Below are 9,227 nucleotides of genomic sequence, written 5' to 3' on the forward strand. Positions count from 1 at the left end.
AGTCAATAATTATTGGGAACAGGCTGGAAAATGGAGAGAAAGCTCAGATGAGGAAGGATTTCTTCACTCAAGGATGTGGTGATGTTTTGGATTCTCTACCCCAGAGGACTATAGAGCCTCAGTCATCAAAAATTTTCAAGAGAGGGATTGATAGGTTTCTAGATATTGAAGATATCGATGGATATGGGGGACAGTGTGGGGAAAATAATGCAGAGGTAGATCAACCAATAATCTCAATGAATGGTTGAGCAGACTCGATGGGCCGAATGCTGACTGCAGCTCCTATTTGTTCTGATTTCTGTGCTGGACAGGAAGCAGTGAGCATGGATCTGTCAATCAGCCTCAATCAGCACCTTCAGGAGAATTGGGAGGGTGAATATTAGATACAGCAGAGTGAGAATGGAGGGAGAGTGTGTGGGATGGAGATTCACAGCTTTTGGGGAATGAGAGAGGAAAGAATGTTCATTAGAATCATAGAATTGCTGCATCTTATCAACCGTCCCTGAGCTTTCACAATGAATCCCACTTCTGAGGACACCCTTATCTCTGACTTGTCTGTACTGCTGGCAGTCTCACAAAGCAGCTGCCTGTGTGCTGATATGGGAGGCCCTGCTGGGCAAGTTTAATGCTCCATGACTGTGTCTTTAAAGAATACTCCATAAACTAGAAATGTAGATTTGAATTTCGATCATATTCTGAATTGCAATGTTTTTTTTCTAAATTGACTTACAGGATATTAGACAAGGAGAAATCAGACAGAAATCTCCAACATCACATCGAGATCTGACAGAGTGACTCGATTTCTTGGGACCTGAATATCATCGGCCTTTGAATCTAGCAGGAGAAATGCTTGTTTGGCCTCTTGGCTTCAAAAGATTGTAAACATCACTGTTACTAGAAATGCACTGAGATACACACACCCGAGTGAGAGTGTTCCAGTGCAGTGAGTGTGGAAAGAGCTTTAACCAGTTACACAGCCTGAAAATACATCGCAGCATTCACAGCGGGGAGAGATTGTACCCGTGACCTGTCTGAGATTTAACTGATTGTTTAACCTGGAGAGTCACAAGGACACCCGCACCATGGAGAAACCGTGGAAATGTGGGAACTGTGGGAAGGGATTCATATCCCCATCTCAGCTGGAAATTCATCAACGCAGTCACACTGGGGAGAGACCATTCACCTGCTCTGTGTGTGGGAAGGGATTCACTCAGTTATCCAGCCTGCAGAAACACAATCTCACTCACACCAATGAGAGACCATTTAAATGCTGTGACTGTGGGAGTGGTTTTAAAAGCTCTCAGGATCTGGTGTCCCACCAGCGCATTCACACTGAGGAGAGACCGTTCAGCTGCTCTCACTGCACAAAGAAATTTAGAACTTCATCCAACCTGCAGATACACCAGCGAGTTCACACTGGGGAGAGACCGTTCACCTGCTCTGTGTGTGGGAAGGGATTCACTCAGTCATCCAGCCTGAAGACACACCGAGTCATTCATACCAATGAGAGACCCTTTAAATGCTGTGACTGTGGGAATGGCTTCAAAAGCTCTCAGAAACTGATCGTCCACCAGCGCATTCACACTGAGGAGAGGCCGTTCAGCTGCTCTCACTGCTCAAAGAGATTTAGAATATCTTCAGCATTGCTGAACCATCAGCGAGTTCACACCAGGGAGAGACCATTCACCTGCTCGGTGTGTGCGAAAGGATTCACTCAGTTATCCAGCCTCCGCAGACACAACATCACTCACACCCCGGAGAGACCCTTTAAATGTTCTGACTGTGGGAGTGGCTTCAAAAGCTCTCATGAACTGATTACCCACCAGCGCATTCACACTGGGGAGAGACCGTTCAGCTGCTCTGACTGTGGGAAGGGATTCGCTCAGTCATGCAACCTACGGGTACATCAGCGAGTTCACACTGGGCAGAGGCTGGTCACCTGCTCTGTGTGTGGGAAGGGATTCACTCGGTCAGCAAACTTGGTGAAACACCAGCGAGTTCACAAGTGATTACAGTTCTGGGATTATTCTTGTGAATCTTTCTTGCCCCTTCTCCAGTGCCTTTATTTCCTTTTTCTAAATGGAGATCACAAATAGAACGTAGAACAGTACAGCACAGGAACAGACCCTTCAGCCCACGATATTGGGTCGAACATGATGCCAAATTAAACTTATCCGTTCTGCCTGCCCTTGGTCCATATTCCTTGCATATTTTTGTGTTTATCTAAACGCCCCTATCGTATCTGTTCCAGACACGACCACTCTCTGTGTAAAGGAAAAACTTGCCCCTCACATCTCCTTTGAACTTTCCTCCTCTCTCCTGAAGTGCATGCCCCCTAGTATTAGAAATTTTAACTCTGGGGAAAAAGATTCTGACTGTCAACCCTATCTCTGTCTCTCATAATTTTATAGACTTCAATCAGCTCTCCCCTCAATCTCTGCAGTTTCAGAGTTTGTCCAGCCTCTCATTATAGCTCATCCCCTCCAGTCCAGGCAGCATCCTGGTAAACATCTTCTGCACACTCTCCAAATCCTCTGCATCCTTCCTGTAATGTAGCGAACAGAATTGAATGCACTATTCTAAGTGCGGTCTAACCAAGGTTTTATAAAGCTGCAACATGACATCCTGAATAAAGGATGTCAGACTCAATAAAGGCAAGCATGCCATCTGCCTTCTTTACCACCTATCTACTGGTGTGGCCAATTTCAGGGAGCTCTGGACTTGAACCCCAAGATCAATGCTGTTCAGGGGTCTGCCATTAACTGTATACTTACCCTTAACATTTGATCTCCCAAAGTGCAGCACCTCACACTTGCCCGGATTAAACTCCATCTGCCATTTCTGCGCTCATATCTGCAGCTGATCTACATCCCACTGTATCCTTTGACAACCTTCTACATTATCTACAACTCCATCTAGCTTTGTGTTGTCTGCAAACTTACTAACCCACCCATCCACGTTTTCATTCAAGTCATTTATATGTATCCCAAAGAGCAAAGGTCCCAGTACGGATCCCTGCAGAACACCACTCGTCACAGACCTCCAGTCAGAAAAACACCCTTCCACCACTATTTTCTGACTTCTATGGGCAAGTCAATTCTGAATCCAAGCGGCCAAGTCACCGTGAATCCCATGCATCTTAATCTTCTGGATGAGCCGACCATGAGGGACCTTGTTGAAAGCCTCACTAAAATCCATGTACACAACATCCACTGCTCTACCCTCAATGGTCACCCTTGTCAGCTCCTCAATAGAATCAATCAAGTTAGAAAGATGTTGACATTGCTGCCAGTGTAGTCTGGTGATGAAAATATAGACTGGTTCAGTGAAATGTAGGTAACGGGTAGAATTGATATCTAATGAGGACTTTAGCAAGGGAGGTGTTGCATAAGGTTAAATCTCATGGGATCCAGGGTGAAGTAGCTAAATGGATACAAAATTGGCTGGATGATAGAAGACAGGGGGTGGTTATAGAGGGTTGTTTTTCAAACTGGAGGCCTGTGACCAGTGGTGCACCACAGGGATCAATGCTGAGTCTACTCTTATTTGTCATTTATAATAATGATTTGGATGAGAATATAGGAGGCATGGTTAGTAAGTTTGCAGATGACACCAAGATTGGTGGCACAGTGGACAGTGAAGAAGGTTATCTCAGATTGCAACGGGATCTTGATCAATTGGGCTAGTGGCCTGATGAATGGCAAATGCAGTTTAATTTAGATAAATGCGAGGAGATGCATTTTGGTAGACTGAATCAGGGCAGGACTTACTCAGTTAATGGTAGGGTGTTGGAGAGAGCTATAAAACAAAGAGATCTAGAGGTACATGTTCATAGTTCCTTGAAAGTGGAGTCACAGGTGGACAGAGTGGTGAAGAAGGCATTCAGCATGCTTGGTTTCATCGGTCAGAACATTGAATACAGGAGTTGGGACGTCTTGTTGAAGTTGTACAAGACATTGGTAAGGCCACACTTGAAATACTGTATACAGTTCTGGTCACCCGATTATAGAAAGGATATTATTAAACTAGAAAGAGTGCAGAAAAGATTTACTAGCATGCTACCAGGCCTTGATGGTTTAAGGTATAAGGAGAGGCTGGATAGACTGGGTGTTTTTTCCCTGGAGCGTAAGAGACTTGGGGGTGATCTTATAGAGGTCTAAGTAAAGTAACGTTTATTTATTAGTCACAAGTGGGCTTACATTAACACTGCAATTAAGTTATTGTGAAAATCCCCTAATCGCTGCACCGTGGCACCTGTTCGGGTACACTGAATGAGAATTTAGCATGATCAATGCATCAAACCTGCACATCTTTGGATTGTGGGAGGAAACTGGAGAACCCGGAGGAAACCCACGCAGACACGGGGAGAATGTGCAAACTCCACACAGACAGAGGGCATAGGTTTAAAATGAGAGGGGAGAGATACAAAAGGGTCCAGAGGGGCAATTTTTTCACAGAGGGTGGTGGGTGTCGAGAACGATTGCCCTTGAATGGAGTGACTTGCTCAGCCATTTCAGAGAGGCAGTTAAGATTCACCCACATCGCTGTGTGGGTCTGGATTCACATGTAGGCCAGACCGGGTAAGGATGGCAGATTTCCTTCCCTAATAGGGAGCATAAAGAGGGTGAACTGGACAGGTTTTTACAACAATCGATGACAATTTCATGGTCACCATTACTGAGACTAACTTTATATAATTCCAGATTGATTCACTGAATTCAAATCCCACCAGCTGCCTGTCCCCAGATCCTTTGCTGCATCTCTGCATTACTCGACCAGCGACATTCCCACCACCTCCCCCTGAATGGAATATTCCACACAACCCCTTCGTTAAACGGGAAGGAGAAAAGAGAGGCTTTGACCTTTGGATGACCTCATCACCAACTACAGAAACCTTAAAGCTGACCATTCTGTAAAAGTTTAAAAACTTTATTTTTATAAAACACAGAGTAAGAAGCAGGTGAAAAGTAACGATGGACGTTGTGACTGACATCAGAAACATTGATTGACCGGATAAACACTCACTACATCACAGAGCGATCCTCAAACATTAAAGAATTGACCCACAATAAGGAATGAGAGAGCCTTATAAAAAGGGGCAGGAGTTTACACAGAGAGGTGACACCCACAGCTGCTCAGGATGATGGAATTCAGTTCAGGAAGGGGATAAAGTGAGAAGATTTTGCGATTCAAGACAGAAGTATTGAACAATCTGGAATCAGTGCTTCTCGAGTTTGCTGACTAGCCGAACACTTCAATTAATCTCATCATAAAAACTCCCAGTGTAAATAACATGGATTTGGCTGACAAATGTTGAAGTGTTGGTTTAGAGCCACAAGTTTTGACTTCCCATTTGAGCCTGGGGCACCTTTCTGTCTCTCTGTTGCTCGTGTCAATGACAGCCAGGTGACGGAGCTGAGGGCTGAATTCAGCTGCGAATAACAGGCCTGCGCCCCAGTTGGGAAACTGCCCTGGGCGTTGCACTAATAGAGAGACAGGAAGGCGCTGGAGGACTGACTGGGAAATGGGCCTCCAACCAATCGGGGCTTGGGAGGGGGGTGACCGAGGCTGATGGTGACGTGACCCTGGGTTCAGTGTCCCTGTGTCCAAAGCGGGGAGTCACAGGAACAGGGGACAGAGGAGCTGAAGAAACACGATTTGTGTCCAGAACATTGTGAACATCCTTTTACTCTGGTTGTCTTTGATCTTCAAGTCATTTTCTGTTTGTTTTAACCATGTTCTGTTTCATTAATAAACTTTCATCAGTAAAAATATTTGATTTTTCTGGTCTTTTCCTGATGAGATTGATGCACTTTAGGGAAAGTGGGTGAGAGGGGTTGGCAGGCTCTTTAACAGAAAGTGAGCCTCTCTAAGGTAATTGGCAAAGGAGCCAGAGGGGGAGATGAGATTTTATTTTTGACTCAGTGATGTTAGAAAATGGGGTTCAGGGCGTCAATTAATCCTTTCTCCCCTTTTCCCAAACTCTGAAATGATTCCCAGTGATAACCCTTATTGGTGACAGTGGTTAGATTTTATTCAGTATCAATAAGAGCCGACACAGGCTAATGTCTGAGCAGTCGTATCAAAGTGCAGCAGCATTACCATTACACTCTGGGTAGAAGCAGCATCTCCATGGAAATGCTCCCTGCTCTGCCCCAGATGCCATGGCACCAGTCAATGCAATATGTAAAACCTCGACTAATCTCTGTGCTCGGGGAATCCCTTCTTATACTTTGTTACAGCACAAAGTCTATGGAGACTGATTTTACCCAATCATTGCCCGGCTAACATTTGAACGGACCAATTACAAAACCTGTCATTGAACCATCTGTATCCGCCCATGCCATGTCAAACTCTCAAACAATTGTCTTCCCACGCTCCATCCCTGGTACAGGGAGTCAGCATTCCCATGCCAAGTAGGAAAACATGGTGGCCTTGGCACACAGGTGTCATCCAGGATTCAAGGCACTCTTGTTTTCTCTGTCCTCCGGGAGCTGTTTATCTCCCTGCTCCCACACAGCAAGTCATCTGTTCTCAGCTCTGCTAGATTTCTGCTGAAGTTTTGCCCATTTTACACCTTTCGGATCAATAAAACATTTGGTCAAAGACCCAAACCACAATTTCCCATCCTGTCACCTGTCAACCATCCTTACCCAGAGTGTAATCACAACAGGAATAAAAACAGGAGACGTGTAACAATCAAATTCAAAATCAATGCACAGCCAGTCATAGAATTTAATCTAATGTTCACTAATTAGCAAGAAAACCCGAAGGAGGGGGTCCCCCAGGATTCTTACAGTCCATACCTTGAGGGGGGAGAACTCTCTCTCTCTGACCCCTCACTCAATTTCACTCCGTTATTTTCCAGTTCTGTTCTGGCCCTGCCTGGGGTAACATCTACTCGATCTTTTCTTCTGAAGGAGCACCGTGAGTTCTAGGTTACGAGTACATAAGGACAGATGCTTCAAGCAACAGATCAAGCATGGATGCAAATGATTCTCCAGCTCTCCCTTTACCTGTATCCAACTTGTGGATAGTTCTTACTCAGTATTATTTCTCCCAAGTGGCTAATTGTCCTAATCTATAATATTATCCATTTTACTTTAATTTTCCTCATGTGCAGTGTGTTTAATTGGATCCTGATTGTTTTGAACTCAGTTTCTCTCTGGAGTGTGTGTCAGTGCCTTGATGATGTCACAATGTTGTCTCAATCCCCTGGTCACATTAACCATTTCATCTCCTGCTGTGTCTCAAGTAGCTGTGTGTGTTTGGGACCCGCTCTTCACTCCATCTCACCATGAATTTAGGCTTGCTATTTTTCACACGTAACAAATCACATCTGTACACTCACTCCGGTGTCCCAAAATCATGTCACACATTCTTAACTCTCAGAAGTGTTGATGAAAAGATCAATATGTCTGTCTTTCTTATCTCCTCCTGTTATAGTGCTGATATTTCATATCGTGGCTGGGCTTTCAAATGTGGATTTCGTTTTAACAGAGTTCATGGACAATGATGTTAAAAGTTCCAAGAGAAAATATCCACCTCTTCATCCCATCTCACGTTTTAGAGGTGTTGATGGAAAGGAGGTCATTGATATTGTTAAATATCATAAGAATAAAAAAACTACAAATTCAGACAATACTGAGATGTCAATCATTAAGCAGGTTATTGATTGTGGAGTAAAACCATTGACATATTTGCAACCGGTCTTTTCAAACTGGGCTATTTCCCTGTAAAATGAAAATAGACAAAGTTACTCCATGGTTTAAAGCTGGTGGCAAACGTGATATTACTAATTACAGGAGAGTGTCCTCACTTTTCTTGTTTTTCAGAGAAAAGGGAAGTCATTTGCTAAATGGTCTGATAATTCCATTGCTCAATGTAACTCACTGTGTAATAGTCAGACCAAGTCGGTCTATCTCATTATCACTGATGGAATTTGTGGAGAAAATGACGAATGCTGTGGACAAAAAGACAATTTACAATAGAGGTTTCTACTGATCTTACACAGATTTTGATACAATTGACCATGGAATATTACTTAAAACACTGGAAACAAGGGATTAGGGGAGTAGTGAATAAGTGGCTCAGACGTTATTTGGAAAATCTCAACAATTTGTAACAGTAGATTATGTGAATCAGATTTTGTGAATATTCTGTGTGGAGTCTCACAGGGATCTGTTTTGGGCCTTAAATTGTTTATTTTATATATTAATGACATTTGGAATGTATCAAAGTTATTACAATTAGTTTTGTTTGCAGATGATGCCAATACTTTTTATTCTGTGTGGGATCTTCAAGAGCTTATTGAAAGTGTTAGTGCTGAATTGGAGAAAATAAAAATATTGTTTGTCAAAAATGAATTGTGACTGACTCTGAGTGGAACGAAGTTTATGTTATTTGGTGAAGTAAATCCCTTGGTTAATATGATAAACAATGGCAACATTTACAAAAATAGAAGAGGGGTCAGACCCCTCTGATGAAGGGTCATCGAGACTCAAAACGTTGGCTCTATTCTCTCCCCACAGACAATGTCAACATTTATTTATTCACGGGATGTGGGTGTCACTGGGACAGCATTTATTGCCCATTCCTAATTGCCCTTGAACTGAGAGGGCAATTAAAGGCAGCCATGTTGCTGTGGATCTGGAGTAACATGTTGGTCAGACCAGATAAGGGGGTTGGCAGATTTGCTTCCCTAAAGGACATCAGTAAACCAGATGGGTTTTTATGACAATCGACAATAATTTCTAATCATCATTAGACATTTAATCCCAGATTTTCATCTAATTTATATTTCACCAGTTGCCACAATAGGATTCGAACCTGGGTCCCCGGAGCATTACCCTGAGTCTCTGGGTCACTCGTGCTGTGACACTGCCACTACACCATCGCCTCCCCAATATGGAAATATAGTTCTGGGTGTTCTCCTGGACCATACCTTTTGTTGGAAACCACACATACAATATATTAAAACAAAATAATCAAAGAGTATTGAAATTCTGAGTAAAACTAAATTTATATTGGATCCACAGTCATTGTATATTTTGTATTGTTCATTTGAGATGATTCTTCAGAGGTTTGGGGAAACGTTATAAAGCATGAATATTTGGGCAACATGGCGGCACTGTGGTTAGCAGTGCTGCCTCTCAGTGCCAGGGACCCAGGTTTGATTCCTGGCTTGGGTCACTGTGTGGAGTCTGCACATTCTCCCTGCGTCTGTG

The 9,227-nt window shown here is 43.4% G+C and overlaps 1 protein-coding gene across 1 annotated transcript in view; it reads right to left on the reverse strand.

Moving 5' to 3' along the window:
- The window catches only part of LOC144482794 (uncharacterized), a 442,920-nt gene that overhangs the window by 423,227 nt on the left and 10,466 nt on the right, over nucleotides 1-9,227 (reverse strand). The gene's annotated exons all lie outside the window — the stretch shown is intronic.

This window comes from Mustelus asterias, unplaced genomic scaffold (assembly GCF_964213995.1).
Source record: "Mustelus asterias unplaced genomic scaffold, sMusAst1.hap1.1 HAP1_SCAFFOLD_42, whole genome shotgun sequence".
NCBI classification, from domain to species: Eukaryota; Metazoa; Chordata; class Chondrichthyes; order Carcharhiniformes; family Triakidae; genus Mustelus; species Mustelus asterias.